We start from the raw sequence: 21440 nt of genomic DNA, 5'->3' as shown, positions 1-21440 counted from the left end.
TCACTATGCTCAGCAGTATGTCACTTCCAGAGGAGAGTATGAGTTTTTATGAACAATTCCTGTTTTGTTTTGGTTTTTTTTTTCATGTACATTTGGGGCTTTGTAGCTAATACTGCTTATTTAAAGGATTTATTCTTCCTCTCTTTCTTTAGCTGTATTTTGACTTATATTGGATCGTTTGTTTGAAGCCATATCCTTCCTTTCTCTGTTCTTTTTGTTTGTCTCCTTTGTTCATATTTTATGTTTGTTGAAATGTAAACTTCTGGAGACTGCAATGTTGAACAAGTTCTTCAACTCTAGTTGAACTCGTTAATCTTGGGAACAAGAGTCAAAAGAACATAAAGGATATAAAACTTTTTTTCTAACTCCTGAAGATTTTTCCAGTGTAGATGCTTGGAACTCCAGATCCAATCATTATTTTTAATTTATATGATTTGGATTTTCAAGAGCCTCTGACCCATGAAGACCCAGAGAGAGCTGAAGACCCCTCTTTTCCTTAGGTGATGGGCTCTGTATGACACCTTAGAGAGGCACCACAGGATTTCACCTGTCATTCTTATTTTAAACGTTTATGAGGCTCAATCAGACTGAGGATCATACATAGTTGTGGTGCTCTGTCAATTTAGGAATAATGTTCATCAGTCCTGAAAATAATGTCTTGTTTATATATCCACATATAAAAATGAGAGCAACTACTATAAATTGAGGCACTTGCAACTGAAGGCTTCAGTGAAGAAGTGGATGTTACTGTTTTGAACTTCCAACTGACTTTTTTTTATCCAGAATCGTACAATGCCTTGGAAAAAAACTATCTATTTAAAGCTGCTCTTGCCAAGCAAAGTATGATACTTTCATCAGCTATCAGTTATATCCAGACTGAAATACAGGTGGTGACTAGCACAAAAATGTGGCACAGATGGCTGGAGAAAGTGCCACAATCAGTTGAATTTTAGGACATACTGGGGTGCTGTTTCTTAAGTTTTGCCAGAACTTACTTTCTTAAAAAGAATGCCATACAAGTTTTCACATCAAAAACTGTTATCATGCCTTGGATCACTTCTGATACAAAAGGTAGCAGATATATTCCCACTTGTGTTTTAGCTCCTTTCTCCTACTTAAGAAGCAAAAATATCTGTAAAGCAATCAGAAGACTCAGTATGAAAGAATATCACTTTGCTTATGGCTAATGGACTTAGAGATGCTTAGCTTATTCAGAACAGTACATTTATATCATTAGAATTAAATGCAGTTATGCAAAAAAAGTCTTCTTTGTTTCCCTATTTAAACAAGAAACTGCACCCAGCAGCATAGTTTACATATCTTATTTCACCTGAATACCTGGAGGTGTTCAAGACCAGGTTGGATGGAGCCTGGTCTAGTACCAGATCTGGGGGTTGGTAGCCCTGGGTAGGAGGGCTAGAACTTGATGATCTTTGGGGTCTCTTCCACCCCAAGCCATTCTATGATCCTATGATTTCAGGATAATAGTTATACAGCACAGCAGTACTCACTCTGCTGACTGCAACCCCAGCATTATTGCTGTATTCTCCCATTTGTGTGCAGTGAGATGCAGATAGTCATGAGCTAGATCTGCTCATACTCTGGTCTAACAGTGCATTAGGTTTTACTATCCCGAAGCTGCTAAGAGCTTCAGAAGCTGACCTTCTCAACCCCTATATGAAGCCCATCCAAAGCAGGATTTACAGGCTTAGAAATGGTCTACTGCTAATATAGTCTAAAGGTTTTCAGACCACAGAGTGAACAAAGCAGTGTCATGACTGTTCTTACATGACTGTGTGGACAGACTTATGTGACTGTACTTGATATCTGTCCAAGTAGAAAATTCAACCTTAATTAAATTGCTTAAATGGGATTTTGCAAATGCAATGTGAAATTTGAATACTTACACAAATTCAATTATGCTGGTCAGCCAAGAATGCTTATCACAGCATTTGTACATCTCTTCATTACTACAGAGGAGTTTTTCCAAAATAGTAACACATTTTACTACCTTTTCATCAAAAAACATGGTACGTAGTGAAGTACTGCGGGCTTTCCAATGAGAAACAACAAATGATTCGATAAATCATTCAGCCAGTGCTAAAAAGAACCCTTCATATGGACATTCAGGGTCTGATTGTTAACGTGATGTAGAATACTTTTCAGGCAAAGAAGATTTGGTCTGGGGCAAGAAGTATCATCAACTACATCATCTTCAAAAAACTTCTTTTCTGCCTGTGTGAAGGATAGGACTAAATTCTCTAATGAACAGGTGTTTTCTTGTTCCTCTTTCTGATGCAGAAGCTGCTTTTGGGAAAAATTTCAAGTAATTGATCCGTAATTCTAATTAGAAAGCACTTAACATCAAATGGAATAGACCACTGAAACAGCTCAAAAATGTAGTCATGTCTGCATAATATACAGATTTTAGTGATGAATGGTTCAAAATATGTTTATTTTATTCCAGAAAAAAAATAGTTTTCTTGTTAGTGCTCACTTGATCTATCCTGAAACATAAGATTTATATTAGGGTCATGCTTGTCCGTATGCATTTTGACAATTATAGAGAACGTTGAATTCATAATTTCAACTCAACTTAGGCATGTAAGTTCATGAAACAATTTTCTTTTCACAAATGATTATTGTAATGTTATAAATATCCGCTGAACACGCACAAAGTGTACATTCCTCCTTTCTCCATCATATCATTTGATACAGAGAGAATGCCTTGTGAAGATCTGAAACTTATGGCTTGGGTTTACACAAAACAAATTTGAATTATAGAAGATCCTTGAAAGTACAGGCAAATATTTTTCATGTGTCAAAACGTAGTCCGCCAAATTTAAACCCAAAATTTACTTTTGGCTATAAGAGCCATTACTTTATGTTCAGGTATGGAGCTCAGACATCTCCAGCCAGTAAATAAAACACTGAAATTCAAGGAAATTTTCATGACTGCAAGCATTTTCATGCAAAATCCATCACATCATCTAAAATAATCATACTATTGTCCATTTGCCTTGAGAAAAGACTTCAAAAATCTTAGCAACCAGACATCAGAAGTTTTCAGTGCACATGGCTTGTCTCAAGTAATAAAAAGAGAGTAATAAAATTCCAAACTTGCAACCAAATCCTGACATTAAACCTGAAAATACAACAGCCCCAGATATACACAGTAGACCTGAGCTCTTTTGTTGTTCGTTTTTTTTGTTGTTCCTGACAGAAGTCCAGACAACTTCCAGAATACAGCTTTGTGACTGAAAAGGCAAAATATAGTATGTTTCATGCTCTTATCCAAGTCTCTAGATATGAAAAAGTAATCCTTACCATATCAGGTTTCTTCTGATGGCTTTTATTTCACATCTGACAAGTATGTTTTCCCAGACTCTTTCGTTCTACAGCAGGTGCTGTCAGGAGGCCTGTTTGTGGTCCTCTCCTTTATCTGCTCCCCCCTAAGATGACAGAAACTTTCATTAAACCATGAGGATACTTGAGAACACAGGTCCCCGAAGCATCTAAAGAAAGAAATGGACCACGTGGCACAAACCAGTAAACTACAAAGCCATTTTATAATGCCAGCTGTACAATAAAAAGACATTCATTTAGTGTCTCCTCTCTTCCATGCTAAATAGTTCCGTTTTCAAAGCACCAAATGAAACACTATCTCTAGTTTTATCATATTCTGTTGGGAACTTTTTTCTAGAAAAATATAAAATCACTGTTGCTTCTCCACGTACAACAAAGACTTTTTTTTTGTCTGGTATGACATGTACTCATATCACTATCATATTTCGGGTACTTCCTGACTTATTCTCATATTGTTGCCATAAACCAGACAATAAAGTGATCTGAATTCAGAGGCTGACACCAGGATGTATTTCGTCTGCATGGTAATCAACAATTACTAAGGTTCACAAGGACAGTGCTGATCACTGATCATTTCCTATCCTTAGTTTGAATGTGAGTAAAGAGAACAACGTGCTGAGTGTCCTTTATCACGCAGAAATGTACACACTGATTCTAGTAAATTCAAAATCCTTAATTACCTTGTCACATAAAACAGAAGAGCATAAAGAAATAGATATATTGGTAACAAGAGTTTGAAGGAGCACAGGGTTTGAGGCTGAGAATTAGGGAAGGGAAAGACCCAAATCTTCAAAATGAGGAGAGACAGGTATTGGTGTCAGGCAACTCTTAGTAAGTGATAGTCAGCGGGTCTATCTTCAGCTTCTCATCAGCTTTCCAGTCTAAATATCACAGGCTTAACATGAAATACCATTAAATACTCTTCAACCTCATGTACTGATCAACATCAGGCTGCTTTTCAGCATGGCCTTCTCCTTTGTCAGTTGCTTGGTCAGCACATGGGTTATGCTTCTCAGCATCATGCCTTGTAGCCCAGCCTGACTGAGTCATTTGCTGGTCAGAGACCTTCTCTTTGGCCTTCTGCTATATGTGATGGACCTTATGCTGTGGTTAGCCAGGGTAGTGCTTAACCAGTAATTCCAGACTGTTCTGTGGCTATATCTGATAGCCACAGGTTACTTGCAGCTCATGTGCATGGCCAGTCTGATTTGGAAGGCCTCACTCTTCCAGAAGAACAATGCAGCCATCAGGTTATCGGACATTTCCAGCACTTCTGGTCAAAGCTGCCCTACTGTGAACTAGAAAAGTCCTACAGAAACAAGGAAAAAGAGAAACAAGCAGAAGATCCGTAGAAATTAAAATTATCGATTTAGGCAAAATTGATAAAGAAAATGAGATGAAGAAAGCATGTGTATTTGGCAGTGACCAAAGCAGAAAGAGAAATGTTTAATGGCACAAAGGGATGGGAAGGTCAATTCAGAGCATTAGTGTTTTATATCTAGGAGGAAGGATGAAATACTCCATCTGAAATACAGAGAGAATGAATTTCTTTGGAGTGCACCAGTAATAGCGTACGTCAAAAAAACACATGCTGAATAAACGTATTGGAATTCCACACAGGGGTCCCAGAAGAGTTTCTCAGAGGATTTCATCTAATGACTGTTTTTATTTTCTGACTGTCAATTTTTAATAACTTGAATCAACGTCAGAAAACTGGAGCCATACCAATATTCTTTTGCCATTATTCAAAAGGTCATGCAAGAGTTGAAGAACAGGACAAATGGTCTGACATCAGTCCAGAGACACAGAACTCAGATAAAATGCTTCATTTTTATAAGGTATTACTCATACCACAATACAAATCATTCCTTCCCTTGGCCTGATGAGCATCTTTCCACAAGAGCTCAACCTCAAAATGCCCAACAGCACCAGGCTTCAGGCATTTGCCTGGAAGAGAAGAAACTCTTCTTCTTACCATCCAAAGGGGGAACATGGGCCTTTCTCACATGCTCCCTGAGTCAGTGTGCTAGCACTTGGGCTTACACAAACAGTACCTCTTGAATATCTCAAGCTAGATTTTCACATATGCAGACAAAATGACCTGGATGCTTCAGAAATACTCATTTTAACTGAAAGTATTTGCCACATCGCATCCAATCTTTTTGAGTTATGAATATTATTTGACACTGACTATTTCAGAAAACCCAGACCCAAAACTCATGCTAGCTTCCTGCCATTGTTACTTGCTCTGTTTTATTGAAAAATTTTAATAAGAAAATTTTCATGTCACTTTACATCTGAACAGTACAGAGAGTTTGCCCAGCTCTGTAGGCAGCTGTAGTATTTAGTTACAGCACATCTGTCCTCCACACATCAGCAAGAAAGAATAAATAAATCCACCTGTGAGGGCATAGCTGTGAATATGCACAGATGGGTGTGCTACCCACACCACCATAATTACCCTTTGCTGCCTTAATTCCTTACCTTCCTTAACTAAAATTTAAAGCAATGTAAGTAGAGATGCTTTACATTGTAATTTAAGTTAGAGGGAGCTTTTCTTGTTACACCCATAACTTATGTCAAAGCTTTTCTACTTAATGGGATAATTATGCTATATTAAAATATATTGCAAATTAAATTATTGGTATTTATATAACTTATAAAGATCTGTATTGGTAGAGCTCATGCCAGAAATGATACAAGCTGGAAATCTGGCTGTTTAAAATAAAAGTTTAAAGTCCATGAAATAATTTATCCTACTAACGTATAGTTAGTTACAAATTACTAATTTATTTTCCTGAAATTAAGTAAAATACACGCTTTTAGAAAACAATAACTCTTCCAGTAACACTAATATCTGTGTCATCCCAAAAGAAACTATGTACAGCATTACCAGGTACATAATGTTATCAATGTGAGATTATCCAATGGTCCAGATCTACAGTGTTTATATTCTTTATACACAATTCTGTCAAATGTTTCAGTCAAACTTTTTCTTTGGAGCTGTATTAGGTGTTTTAATGTATTTTCAAAAACATCTATGCCCTCAATTTGCATTGTAATAAAAAACTTAGGGACACACCTAAACCTGGAGATTATTTGGCCCTTTATCACTTTTTTTTAATACACAAAGACAACATTTCTATAAGCACCTAAGTTAAAATCATGGATCCTAGGACTTTAAATCCAGATGGGAACATGAGCATGCAAGTTTTCTTGGCTTCTGGAAGCTCCTTCTAGTCAGTCACTGCTGATTACAGGAACAGACCTTGCTATTAGACTACAAGGTCATTGGTCCTTTATTTCAATTTATTCCTTTAATATATATATTAATATTTTTATTTATATATATTATATATATATATTAAAGGAATAAATTGAAATATATATGGCCTTTTCTTTTTTACGTAAAGAAAAACTTTGCATACTTCTGTAAGTCTGAATACTATAATTACCAAACATTAATTCGTTATTTAGGATGAAAATCAACAGAAATAATATTGTAAAGAGACTAAATTGAAAACATACTTCAAAAAAATCATTCCAACAACTTTTTATAGTAATGGTTTAGTTACTTATTTACTTTATAACTTTAGTTACTTATAGTAATGGTTTTTCAGCCACTCCACACACATGAACCCCCCAAAACCCACCAGATATTCTGAATTTAAAAACGTAACATGGAAAGACTAGAGTGATATCTATATATACATATACAGAGTTTTTAGACCTCACATTTAAGGTATCTCTTTTGTGATGTTTCTTCACTATCTCCTAAAATGAAAAGCTTCACAATGCTATGTAGAAGTAAAGCCAAATAACTCTCCCAACAACCTACCCTATAACCTAGCTATCACTACTCTTGGGATGCAGTCTGCTTACAGGAAAGCAAAGCTATACATGCAGACTGCAAGTATCAGTGACTGTGGCTTAAGGTTAGCACCTGGTCCCTGTAGGAGCCATGCCACTGGTACACAGCAGCTTCCATAGACAAAAGGGTTACCTCTTGAGAAGCATCCCCAAGAAACAGAACTTTAAAGTAGTACAAAACCTCTCTGCAGTCTATTATCCTTTCCCAGGATCTCCAGCTTCTTCACATTGTCCCACCCCAAATCTCTCTCCATGTCTCAGCCCCTATCAGCAAGAACAGCAGACTCATAATTCCTACCTGCATTGCTCTGTCCTCATGGTCTCCTTCCCTTTCTTGAGAGATCCCATTTAATGACACAGAGCTTCTCTGTTCTCTGCATACCCAGCTTGAATGAAACAGCTGTGTAACTATGGACTCTGTAGACTTTGCCACTGCATCTCCTGTTCCTCCAGGAGCTCATCCACATTGCTTTCTTGCCTCTTTTCCAAACGTTTCATTACTATAAGTTTGACTGAAAAGGATGTTTTGATAATTAAAAAAAAAGTCCCTAAAATATCCAGTCGGTGCCAAGTCCTTGCAGACAAGTGCAAAACCTCTAACACATACATATATTTGTTAAAGATATAGCTATATATCCAGTGACAGTAGAAATATAATAAGAAAACAGCATCTTTGGTGTGGCTTTAACTGAATCCTCACATGACCCACTTGAAAAATTCAGCAGGTGGTAGCCCTGAATGACTGACATCTGTGTTCATCTGTTTAAAATATCTTTGGTAGAAAAGAGGAGATAGAAAAGACACAAAGAGCACAGCGTCCTACATTTGTTTCTTACTTGGAAGAAATGGGAGCATAAAATTCTTTAGCAAAAGTTCATGAAAAAAAGAGCTCTTTACTAAAAAGAAGCAAAATTTTAAAAAAGGAAGAGATTTTTAAAGAATATTGGCAGTTGCTGCTGTATCATGAAGATATTCTTTCCCTTCCAGATATCAGAATATTGTTATTTTTGTCCAGAGCTTGATCCTCATTACATCATTATGTTCCAGAAAGTAGTACAGATCTAAAATTTGTGAGCATGAATGAAATATAAACATGATGTTAATGCATTGCTTCTCAGCTCAAATAATAACTTAAAAGCAAACCTTTGAGAAATATCATTGTCTACTATAGTCTTTTTTTTTTTTTTTTTTTTTTTAATGAGAATTTTTTAAATCAGTTTACAGTCAAGTGGAAAACCTCTGGAAAGTTTAGAACTGAGTCACAAATCTCTTCTGATTTAAATAATCTTATGTAAAAATTGTTTTTTCTCCAAACAAAAGATAAGCAGTTTCCCCAACGAACTCCTTCCCTCCTACCAGCACCATGTACTGACTCCCATGGAGAATTAAACTCAGGACCTTCAGAACAGATGGCAAAGACCTTATCTGCTTTCCAGTCACAGCATGAGGCCATATAGGTTTGTCTGATAATGTACTCAGACTGAAGAAAAGGTTCCTTGACCCCTCTCAATATGTCCACATTCACCAAAGGGATACTTAAAATTTAATCTACAGTATTAACTTTGACTTCTAAAAAGTCGTTTACAGAACAACATACTCTAAAGAGACTGTTTTCATTACAGACTGCTTCCATTTTGTCAAATCTCAGGCACTGTCTTTGATTAAAAGGCAGTCATTCTCAGCATACATGTTGTATAGTTTCAGTTAATTTTGCATCTCTTTTGTACCTCCTTCCCCATGCACTTAAACTGTGCCATAGCTTTGGCACTGCACTGTCCCATGTTATAAAACAATCTCATTGTGAGTTAGCAGATCAGTGCAGCTCAGTTCTGACACTGCACCAAGCCAGCAGCTTCTTCTGCTCTGTTAAACCGTCATCTGCCCACCCACAAAATTCTTACAGCAAAAAGTGATAAAATCTTTCTCCCAAATTATGAAAAACATATAGACAACAGAGCAGAAGCAGCTGTTACTCTGAAGTAGAGTCTTTTTTCTTTTCAACTATGTGATCTTAGCCAGTTAACACTTCGGTTTCTGAACGCTTCAGCTTTTATTTGAGAGCAACAGTCTTAAAAACTGATACTGTTTTGGATATTATTTTGTTTGAAGTTCCTTTTAAAATTGCTCTTTCATTTTTAGAGGTTTTAAAAGATAATAAAATTAAGTTCAGGGCGGCTTCTAATATTAAACATCTAAGGAAAAAAATCAGATCCAAAGTTTTGAAGTGTGAGGTAGCGAGAATTGCTAACTGATGGCAGCAGCGATCTGATGGCTGTTGGAGTGATGGCTGATATGTGTTGCTGGGCTCCCTATCGTTTCTACTACACAAATATTTGTTCAACATAATCTTGTTTTCTTATACAATACTTGTTAAAACTGCTGGGGAATCATGTATGCTTCCTATAGGAGAAAAATGAAAGAGGAGAAAAGAAGTAAATTAAACAAGAAAAAATGAGAATCTCATTAAATTCATATAAAATACTTACTCATTAATGCTACCAACAACCATATTTTTGCTGCTTGGAACACAGCAGCAGCAGGAGCTGAGGCTTACCAAGCTTGTTCTAATTAACTCACACATGTGCTTTCCCATGGTGGCAACTACAATGGGACCATTCAGTTGTTTACAAACCAACTAACAAAACTTGCAGGGACATACATGAGTAGGTAAGAAGAACTGCAGTGTATAATTTCTCCATATAAACATTGTCCGTGCATCAAAGCAACTCTATCATTAGCTGGGAAGAGATTAAGGTCCTGTTTACCTACAGCAAAATCCTTTTTCTTCTTATGACCTAAATATCTTAGAGTCCCCTGCAGCCACCCCGACTCCATACCAAATCACATCTGCGTCTCCCTCCTATATTGCTGTTGTACTGATTTATTCTTGCAGCCAGAAGCCCTGTCTTTATTACACACGATAGATTCCTCGTGACTTACTTATACAGTCAGCAAGATTTCACACTTCATTAGAGGCTAACACACACTTACATAAAGAAAAAAGCCTGAGCAAATCATTCTAGTACCAAAATCCAAAGCTTGTCATAGAAAAGGTTAATGGAAGACTTCACTGACAAAGTGTTTGATGCTCATGCATGCCTTACAGTCAGCAAAATAATTCTAGACTTGATTAATGAGTTTGTCCCTGGTGTCTTCTGCAGAAAAGAATGAAGATGCCCCAAATAATCTTGAATTAAATAACTTGAAAATAGGAAATGGTTTAGCAAAATAATTTAGCTCGCTATAGCAGCACTCTAGACAAGCGCAGGGTTTCCATATAATCTAAACTCTTTGACCTGAGTAAGCAAAGGCATTTGTAAAAAGGTTAGCAAAGCTACCGAGCCATCAGCCCACATCTTCCATTGCTGCTTTTGGACAAATAGTTTTCCACTGTTTGGCATCCAAGAACAACCTGGGATTAGGATAAAAAAGGTGAGAAAGGTAGAAGGTGAGATAGGCTCATAAAGAGCAACGCTGTTACATTTGAAAATATGTTTCAGAACATCATTTATAAAGAATTATTCAACTGGGAAAAAGGTTTATTGCTACACGGTACATCTAGGGCAAGCAAAGATATTTTTAGTTAAAAGCATAGCTTTAATATCTTGCTATTTGTGTGAATGTCCTCTTTGGACTTGAATTAGTATTTGGTCCACCCTAAATACTACAGTCACTTTCCTCTTTGTGAAGCTTCTATTGTGTTCTTCCACAATAGAAAGGAAATGAGGGAAGAAAGAGAAAGAAGGCTAGCCACAAGACTGACCATAATGAGCCTGGCCATTCTTCAGTTAGGCTCTAATGCTAATGGATTGAAACATATCACCAAGGTTATTTCCCCTCCCAGAATTTCAAAACAACAACGCATGCAGGTACATCTTATAGACCAATTAGATGGAGTGATGCTGAGTAAAGAAAAGAAAATACTTCGAAAGTAATAAATCCTTGCTTTCAAGGTGCATATGTGCTTGTTCAGTCTGAGAACACTCAGGAAACTTTTTTAAATCCCAAACCTATATTGTACTGTATCACTGCACTTGTAGTCTTGTAGGCATGCAGATTTTGTTTGACATTTCCAGTCACGATTCTGTCTTCTCCAATTTCCAGCAGAAAAGAGCCTTAAGATATGCCCGCTTCTTCCTCTAAATATTATTTTCTCACTTCTCTTAAACATCAAGAAATTGCCTCTAATGACAGAGTTTCTATAGAGGAAAAGGTCACATCAGAAAGTGATACAGAATTGAAGTCAAGAATGACACCTCAGCACTCACAACTCTAGTACTGATCTTTATTGGCTTTTTCTTTATGATCTGGAATGTAAGCATCACAAGAAACTATCCACAGCTTAATATACTCATTGTAGATGCATGCAGCTTGCCTGCATTTTCCTTCTTCAATAAACACAGCAAAGATTTGACCGTGAAACCTCGTACAGTAAATAAAGCTATAAACATTCATGCAGCTCTGTAACAAAGATTTGCAATGCGTTGTCTAGCAAAGGGTGTGCTAGGGCCTGCTTTAGTGCAGCCTAGTATGAGAGATTGGAGTCAGACAGTCCGCAGCATGAAGGACAGGAAATTGGCTTTTTACAGCCCATTGTTATCCCAACTGCTTTCTGAAAGGCGGAATAAGCAAACAAACCACTTCAGGATCAGACCTGATAGAATGGTCTAAAGTAATAAATAATAATAATAATAATATTAGAAGTGTTAAATTGTGATTCTATCCTAATGACTGTGTAAGTGTAACGCTTATTTCAAAAGATAATCTGTATCAGGAACATTTCTCTGCTTTATTCACAGATATTACAGGTATATCATCAAATTCAACGAGAGAACTTGACAATACGAAAATAATGCATTAAATCAGTAAAACAGCAATACATAAAGTACTTTCTTCAGGTTTGATTGTCATGCTTCGTCTGTCAGAATTGGTTATTCCAATCCTTTATCTCTTCAAGACCTTACTAAACTGGGCGAGATTTTAAAATATTAAGGTAGAACCAAGGATATTTTGAGCACGAGTTAGTTTACCCATCCTTTTTATCCATAATGCTTTATAGGAGAGAGAAAGGGAAAGAGGTCTGACATTGCCAGATTCTGTTTTGAGTTTTTCTACTTGCACTCCTAGTCAACAAGAAAAATTCTAACATTAAGGAGGAAATCAGAAGGACATGATAAATGCAGAATTCCACTCATCCTAGTTAGCTGGTCTACCACCTAAAGGAAGGAATTTCCTTCCTTTCCAAACTTTCCACTTTTTGTCATTGTCATTAAATTTTATAATGATACCTCCAATTTACAGATGATGATTAACTGTCTCATGAGAGATTCCGGTTGCTGAAGCCTAACTTTTACTACTGAAGTGCCATGAATTCCACAAAATCATCCTCTATTAGATTCGTACAATGAATCAAAGACTCAGTCTTCTCACTTGTAGGCATGGTGGTTTTTTTTTGAATAAGAAGATTCGTCAGAACTTGGCATTCAGGAAGTTACTACTTTTGTATGTCTGGTATAGTTCCATAGTGGCTAGCAGTGGCTAAATAGAATGACTGGAATCATCTCTTTTTGCACTCAAATAATATATTTAGGAAATGTGTCTTCGCCATTGCTTTCTTTAGCCATAACAGACAAGGCTGAAAACAGAAGAGTGATCCAAGTTGGTCTCCTGTAGTCATTATAAGGAGACAGGCTGGCCAATAAATAATGTAGAGCCTTGTCTGTTCCTTTTTTGAAGTGAAAGGACATTAAGAAGCACGTGAAACTGTCTTCCTTTCCTTCTCCTCTTCCTCCCCCTTCTTGTCTAAAAACGAAGATGAGGAAGCTTATTTTAATGACTCAGTTACATAACAATTACAAAAAAAAAAAAAACAAAAAAAAAAACACCAAAGATCTTATTTCCTTTGTCTTTCTTGTTTACTTTCATGTCTATGAAAGTAATCTCTGATTATTTGAGAATCCCTGGGGTTTGAAAGGTATAGCCATACACTTTTTTCTCATTCTAATAATGAGGGTGTCCAATAAGGGTGAAATCTCAGCTCCATTAATTTAATGGAATCTCTTAGAAGAGAACAAAATATCATGTGTTCACAACAGAGGTTGTATTTTGCAAAGCTCTGTTAATGAATGGATGTGGCTCCAGGTTCTAAAGAACTCCTATGACATGAATCCCTACAATTCCCTAACCAAGCATATGCCTCTGTTGGTTTTTCTTGCTATTACATTTCTCCCTGGAGATAAGATTTTATTCTTTATATTTCTGCAAAAGAGGATCAGTCTTCTTCAGATGCTGCCATTTCACAATATCTGCAGCTTATGGGTTGCACTATCACTCTGGAAAATGCACTGAGATTGGAGCATCTGATCATCTGTCTGTACATTATCAGTTATCAACAACTTCTTGAAACTCTCAGACCTTAGACCAATTCTGAGTTTCTCAAGAAATTTACTTACATCTTGTAACTCTTTATGACATAAACCTTAGCTTTGATTAGTTAAGTGCAAGATAGTAAAAAATTATCCCCCATATCTGTAGTACCGCATACTTCTTTTTATAAAGTATCCAAAATATGAATTTAATTGTGTTGGTCTAGGAAAAAGCTGCTTGCCATCTTATGAAAGGGTTTCATTCTGCAGTACTGGCAACAGGTATAAATGTGTGATTCACTTTCTGGCTTACCAGCAAAGCTCCCATGTTGAGCATCTAACTACTATAATGTTTTCTTCAACACTTGCCCAGCTGAAAAGTATGTCTATCATGCCAGAGGGAGGGATTCATTGCAGAGTTTTATCTCTCCCCTTGAAGAAATTGAACAGCCTGAGAGCAATAGATTCATTTCCAAGATCAGATGAAGAAACAGTGGCCTATAAGAGAGAGATCTTCTACTCCTACTACTAGTTACTCAATCTGTAAAGCTATGGATGTTGTACATACCTGGGCATGCTCTTCTCTGTACTTTGCAATAACTTCCCAGAGGTATGAAATTAAATTGAGAAGTACACTATGTGAAAAAGCACTGGCTTTTTTTTTTTTCATCATCATACATTAGCAGTTCACACCCCGTGTTAATTATATCAAAAAGAGAAAGCTGTGTCTGGAAAGTCTGCGTGAAAGAAAGCAAATCTCTCTAACACAAGTTCTGGCAACAAATTTAATATGAGAATGCATCTTAAATTGCTTTTAAAATGATGGAAATTCCTGCTGACAAAGACACATATTGTGCAGAGAAGCACATATTCCGTCTGCCTGGACAACATGGGGATCCTTTATGCTGAGTAAAGTGGAATGCCTAGTTTCAGCTCCTTTCTGTGGTCAGGCTATGTACCAACTTTGATGGGGGGGGAAAAAAAAAAAAAGAACAGAGCAATTTTGTTTTTTTGTTTCATTTTAGAAAAATAAATGAGAAATTAGTCGGTGTGGCTCCCATCATGCATTAATTTTCTGTGTAAATACTCTTCTTTTGCGAGAGGGATACTCTGAGGAATGAGTTCAAGGCTATTTGGCTTTTACAGACAGGACAGGGCTTTTTACAACTGCATGTAGACAGGTAATTGGTGGCCCTGCATGTGGCAGGGGGGTTGGAGATTCATGATCCTTGAGGTCCCTTCCAACCCTGGCCATTCTGTGATTCTGTGATTCTGGTAGACCTATCAGCTGAGCGCAGATGGGGTCACAGCATGGTTAGATATTATACTCACAGAAAACTAAGGTGGAAGGCCAGAGTAGTATCTGAGAATATGGAAGAAAGTGCCCAGGAGAAGAAGCTAAGAGCACAACACAAAGGCAGGAAAGGGAGAAAAATCATCACAGCAGAGGGAACTGCACATGTGGATGGGCTTGAAGCACAATTAGCCTAGGCTTTTCACAGCAGGAGCTGGGTAGAAATAAAGCAGCCTAAGTGTGTGGCTAATGATGAATGGTATTAGCTAGAACAAGGGGCTGAGCCCAATGCATTTTCAAGAGCATCACTGATGTTTGCCTGTTGGTACTACAGGTTGAGGAACTTCTCTTAAGTGGTTTCTTGGCAGGCTCAGTAACTAACAGCTCTTGCCCTTTTTTTCTTCATGTGCAAATAGACTTGTCACGAAACTATCAGAACAATGTTGTGGAATGCATTCAGAAGGAGCTTTTTCACTGTTTGAAACTCACAGAAATTGTACGTGCCATAATATGTAATGCTTATACATGTGATCACCTGGGCCTGATCACCTGCTGAAAATGCTATTGTAAGGGGAAAAAAAAAAAAAGTGTCATTAAAGCAAAAAGTGAGGCATAAAACACTGCCTTCAGAATTGCCTGGGCACATGACATGTAAATTCAGCTCATACAGACATACTTTCCCATGTTTATCTATTTCAGCTCTCCATATTAAGCTTCTGTGATTAAAATGTCTCTTACAGCAATTCTGTTTCCAGCAATCTTGCTATTTGCTAAACTAAAATAAATGTTGTTTTAAGCTAATTTTCAGTAAACTACACTATTTCCAAAGGCTAGAACTTGAATATTTTATAACCATTACATGATAGTGTCATACACAGTTCACTGAAGAGATCTCAGAAACCTCACAGCTATGAATTTCATACTCTTCAGTTATTAGTGGGTCAACATATTCTTTGACACCCTGCTGAGTTTGTTAGGCTACATATTTATTTATAAGTCTTCCTTTTGTATACAAATCAGTCTCCTGTAGTGTTGCACAGCATACAAAAAAAGCTAATATATCACGCAGAATACCAATGAAAACAGCAGAAACAGAAATAGTTGTCTGTATTTATTCAGGAAAGCTCAAATAAAAATATTTCATTTTCTAGAAATTTAGTTGGATTCCCACTCAGTTTATGCAGCTGCATTAAATCTATGTGAATTGCCTAAAGCAGCAAAAGACATTCTAACTCCATTTCTAATTTTAGTCCTTCTAACCCTGAATTTCTTAAGGGTAGTGCTATCTCCATTTCAAAAATTATCATATCTTACCACCATACAACCTGAGCTGTATGGCCTATAAAAATATTGCTCCATTTCCAGATTAATTAAAAAAAAAATTAAAAAATTACCAGATCATAATAGAGTTTATGGAAGAGCTTTGCAAATCTTCATCACAGTCAGGTACTGTAAACTAAGCTCTTCTCTAAAATCCCTCACTGTCTCTTCAGTTGCATCACCAGAACAAATGAATCAACTGAAAAGCCACAACCTATTCAGAATTCACTGTGCCCTAAAGACCAAACAGAACATTCAGCCATATATTTATGAAGACAAAGGACAGTATCCTTAAGGAAGGGATGTTATCACAGAAAATATAGTCACTAACTATGCAAAAATTATTGTCTGAGCAGAAATGATAAGAGAGATGTGTATTGTAAGTAAGGAACACTCTTAGCTTCCACTGAGAAGTTTTCCATGCATGTATTTTATCTAGTTAGATTAGCAGGGTAATATTTCAAAATTAATGAATTATCTGTTTCTATAATAAAGTTAAGAAACAAAGTAATATTAATATCAGAATTTGAAACTTGTATAAATTTCAGGAGCTGTCTCAGTTAATTAAACATGCTGCAAACTGAAAAGCAAAGTTTTTCTTAAGCTCGTGGATCTAAATTTTAAAGTACAGACTTATCTGCCTGATGTTTATCTTTCAGATAGATTTGTACTTCCTGCTGAACTATGTAATATATAATTATTGTTTTACGGAGCAACACTATGAGGCACATGTAGCAATACAAGGGCTTTTTGTTTTCTGTGAAGATGGGAAGGGGAATCCAAAATACAAAGGAGAAAAGAGTTAGGAAAAAAAGTCTGACTCTAAAGAAGAAAAACTTCTGTTTTCCAAAGGATATCCCTTATGCTGACTGTCTGCTATAGCTTGATCTTGCTAGTGTCAAGTCAAGAGAGCCAAGCTGGCCAAAGAAAACTCAGCTGATACCGTATTTTAGCAGGTCATTGAGCTTTTGGGGGTGAAAAGGAGAGAGGCTGTGAAGCTAATCCAGATGAGATACCTAATCTCTTGTTTATGTTCCACTGTGATAAAGTCATTTCAGAGCAACAGTAATAATGAAAAGTAAGGAAGTTTAAAAAATTGGAAGGACAGAAAAAAAGGGTGGTGGTGTGGGGGGAATTATTTGATTGTCATTTTGTTTTGGCAGATAACAGTACAAAGTGTGAAGGCCACAAGTCTTAATAAAATGCTTCTAAAACAATGAACTTTTGATATCAGCAATGCATATATTGAAGGACACTCTAAGCACAGTTAAAAGCGTGTTAAAATAAAAAAGTCCTAGGCGACAACTAGATTAACCAGTGGGAAAATAAAACAGGTAAGAACGTCAAAGAGAATTTGTTATTTTGCTCTTACCTACATACGAGTCGTAAATAATTTTCTCCATGCCAGCCTGATGCTTCTAATTTTCACTTTTTTGCAAGTCAACGTAAGCTTTAACAACAGATTCAGAAAATTCATCCAGAGCCAGTATATGACTGTAGCTGAAAGAATGCCATATTAAGTCAGCTCCTGAAAATTTCCACAGCTGATACTTTCTAAGATTAATTATTTCTGTGCCTAACATCCTAACACTTTCATAATGCTATCGAATTACTACTTTTCTTTACACCGTGGCAAATATTTTCTAGAAATTTTAACTTGCTTGCCTCTCATAAAAGAGGTCTATAAGCAACCTGATGAACTTCATTTATGAAGGACACAAGAACTAAAGTATTCTTCACTTCTATAAATCTAGCCAGTTATTTAGCATATATATGTATATATGTAACTGCTACATTTTCATTTCTGATTGAAAAAGAGAAAAAAGAGGACTTATTTGTAGACAAAATATTTAAAGATGATACATAAATGTACTAACAGACTCATACTGATGTTGATTACGAAATGAAAGAGCTTCTGAAATTCCCACTTAATTTCTAGATGCAGCTCAGCAGTGTGAATAACACCTGGCAGACTGAAGAGAAACCTGATGTTCAGTGTTCCGCCAGCGAGATTCAGGAAGACCACAGAGCTCCTTTTTGCACGCTCTGCATGGAGCATTAAAAAGCATTTAATATATATGAAAGAGCTCATGTATTCTATACAAGAGCAACTACTCTATTAAAATTAATATTTCTGAAGATCATTTTCTGAAACCAAATTTATCATCAGTGTTAGGTGAAGAAACTCTCTCTAATGATTTTCCTTGTAGAGTCAAGGCTACTGTCCCATACAAATGATAGCTGCACCATACCATACTTTTTAAAGATTACTACTATGCATTTGTCTCTAGAAGAATCCTTGCATGGCTGAGTATCACAAATCAACAGCTGCAGCTGCGTCCCTCAGTAGCACTTAGCAGTTCATAGAGTAAGCTTTTTGCACAGTCTGATTGTGATTTACTTTTAATGTTGTTTTACCTCAGCCTTTCCCAGACACACTGAAATTTTACTTCCACATTTTTGCTGCTTTCTGTGTTTTTGCATACGTGGCAGATTCAGACGTAGAGGCACAAAGTTTTCTACAACAGATAACTTTTGTTGCTTGTTTTCTTGCTTGTAGAGAACATTCGTGTTCCAAGAGCTCCCTTGTTACTCTTCAGACATGGGTGAATACTGCAAACTACGTACTCAGGAATATGTATTACACTGAAAACCATGAATTCACCTCAGTGGTATTTATGACCTTTGGTATTTATTTTCTAAAACCATCTGAGTACTTTTTAGCCAAAATGCTTGCGGAAAACAAGATGTCTCATGAGTACTTATACAAAGGCTCACGCCTAGGAATGTTCATTAGGGCTTTCTCAAACGTCTGATTCTCCTTCTTCAGTCATCTGGTCGCTAACCACAAATATTAGTCAGGGAACAGTCAGCTAAGAGTCTGATAGAAATCTTAAATCTTAGCTGAAAAGCATAGCTCAAACACATCTTTTGTTCATTGAATCGTGGCCACGGTGAGTGTGGAAATTACTTTTGCGTCCACAGAGAGTCGGTCAGTCACCCAATGCTCTCATGTTATCTTCTGTATCACATCCAGACAAAATAGGAATGCAGAAGCCCCTGTCCTAGCATTTTGCATTGAAACAGTCGTATAAAAGTGTTTCTGGAAGAGAACTGGATGACCCTTAAGATGTGTTACACAATGAAGTGAAAAACGTGCCACTATAGAAAGTAACAGGTTTCCTTCCGTGTTGAACACTGCCAAGTATGTCTTGCCTTACAGATCATTCAGAAAGGAAGAGAAGCTGCTAATATAGTCAGTTTGAGAAAGTTTGCCTGGTACGTTTCTTCATTAAAATCTTTTAATCTTAGCAATGATTTTAAAAATGACAAGATGACTGGAATGGATTCAGGGAACTTGAATTAACCAGGCAATTTTAATCATCCCATTTACACTTTAAGCATACAATTGACGCTTTTAAAAAGATAAATTTGGCATCTATTTTCCAATTCCAGACAGTCGGTGTATTTTCCCCAATATATCTGCATATGTCAAGACAGAATTACTAAAAATTTCAATTAAATTACATATTTGGGAAGAAATCTGAAGTATGTACTTAAACTACAAAAGAATAAAGGACCCTGTGTTTGAATATGGAGAATGTTCCAGCTCAATTTCATGAAAAGAGAGACATCTGAGGCTGAAACTTCTTTCCCATCAAATTAGAGTTGCACAAACAATAAACTTAGCTCTGAAATTCTGAGGCAGTTTCATTGCTTACACATTTTGCTGCTATAGGCAATGAAAGTAAAAGGACATATGGTTTTATATGGGTTTGGACCAGCAACATTTTGGGTACTAAGGTTCAATTCATAAACGAACCTTTTATTACCTATTTATTTGTTTGCAAAAGCATACCTTGAGCTGCATATACAAATATTTTGTGCAGCTCAAGGTCTGTTTTTATATATATATAGACTGACCTATTCATATGTAAATATTCTTATAAGCATAGACACCACATGCAGACATTTCTATTGCATTACTTTCTTTGTTCAGTGATTTATTTTGTCACAATATGATTAATCCATATGTAGAGCCAAAATTATTGGCAGATGTTAGCAAACTTTGAAACCTTCAATATGGATCTTATTTGGAATAAAGAATATAATTATGAAATGTTAATTTCTATTCTTTACTTTTTCATTACTGTAAATTTAAGAGTTAAAAATAATGAAAATAAAGTAAGTTCCCAGCAGAGGTTTCATATTAATGACCGTTTTTTGTATCTATTCAGACCAACCTAATAGATGTGTCCAGGTTACAATAAAACTTAGAACTTGGAAATTAGAAAAATTCAGTTTTAACACTGCATTACAGTTTGAAGGTATTGGTTTTTTATTTGTTTCTTTTTCATTGATTTCTAATGTGATTAATTTGACTGACAGAAGAAGTCTTTATTGCTTCAGCAACAAAACTTAGCTCTTCCACAGAAACATTCCTCATGCTTGTTGGATATGAAATACATGACCAAAATTAAAAAACAAAGTATTTACTCTTTAAAAACTCTAAACCTGAAAGTAAAACCTTAAAATGTATTATTTATACTCATGGTCTCCTAATAGATCAAGATACAGTTTGGGCATACAGAAAGAATAGCTAGGAACAAGTACTTAGCTGACCATGTTTGGATAACATTCATATATGATCAGTGACCAACAATCATAGAAAATCCATCGAATACTAAATCACAGCAGAAACTGGAAAGCCATTATGACTAAAATGAAAATCAACATGGACATTGACACAGCCCTTGGAGGGTAAATCCTTACTAATTCCAACCTGAATATCTTCCATTTTCCTGTGCTCGCAGTTTCTCAGACCATAGTTATTTCAGCAGTGGTTGTGGTACACCACTGTTCCCTACTCTGTGTGATCCTCCCTTCCAAAAAAATGCATGAAAAACAGAACAAAAGGAAACATGACTGTGACAATCCCACACCAGGAGAGGTTTCTTCAAAATAAGGCTTGTAAGACTCTGTGGTTCCAACATTTCTCCGTTACAAGGAAATATAAATCTCCTCCCTTTGGTGGGACAGTTTACTACAAATTAGTTTCCTTCAACAGACAAAAAAAACACAAAACTCTGGGCATGACTTCCTTACAACAAGTCAGAACTTTTTATTAAGCAAATCACTAAAACCAGACAAACTTCCACTTTACATTAAAAAAAAAACGTTTTTGAAATGTTTTATGTAAATAAGACACTGTTTTAGCAACCATG

General features: G+C 36.3%; 1 protein-coding gene across 2 annotated transcripts in view; it reads right to left on the bottom strand.

The window, feature by feature from the left end:
• Positions 1-21440, bottom strand: part of LOC149918018 (uncharacterized) — a 108578-nt gene that overhangs the window by 2220 nt on the left and 84918 nt on the right. For both annotated transcript variants that reach the window (XR_016466294.1, XR_016466293.1), the window contains exons 6-7: positions 17588-17715; positions 3328-3452 (exon numbers count right to left, since the gene is read on the bottom strand). The gene's annotated coding sequence lies outside the window, so the exon portion shown is untranslated. The remainder of the gene's footprint in view (positions 1-3327; positions 3453-17587; positions 17716-21440) is intronic.

The sequence above is a fragment of the Phasianus colchicus genome, chromosome 4 (genome assembly GCF_987193195.1).
Source record: "Phasianus colchicus chromosome 4, bPhaCol1.hap1.1, whole genome shotgun sequence".
Classification (NCBI taxonomy): Eukaryota; Metazoa; Chordata; class Aves; order Galliformes; family Phasianidae; genus Phasianus; species Phasianus colchicus.
The sequence above is the reverse complement of the archived record's forward strand: the minus strand, read 5'-3'. Positions and strand labels throughout refer to the sequence as shown.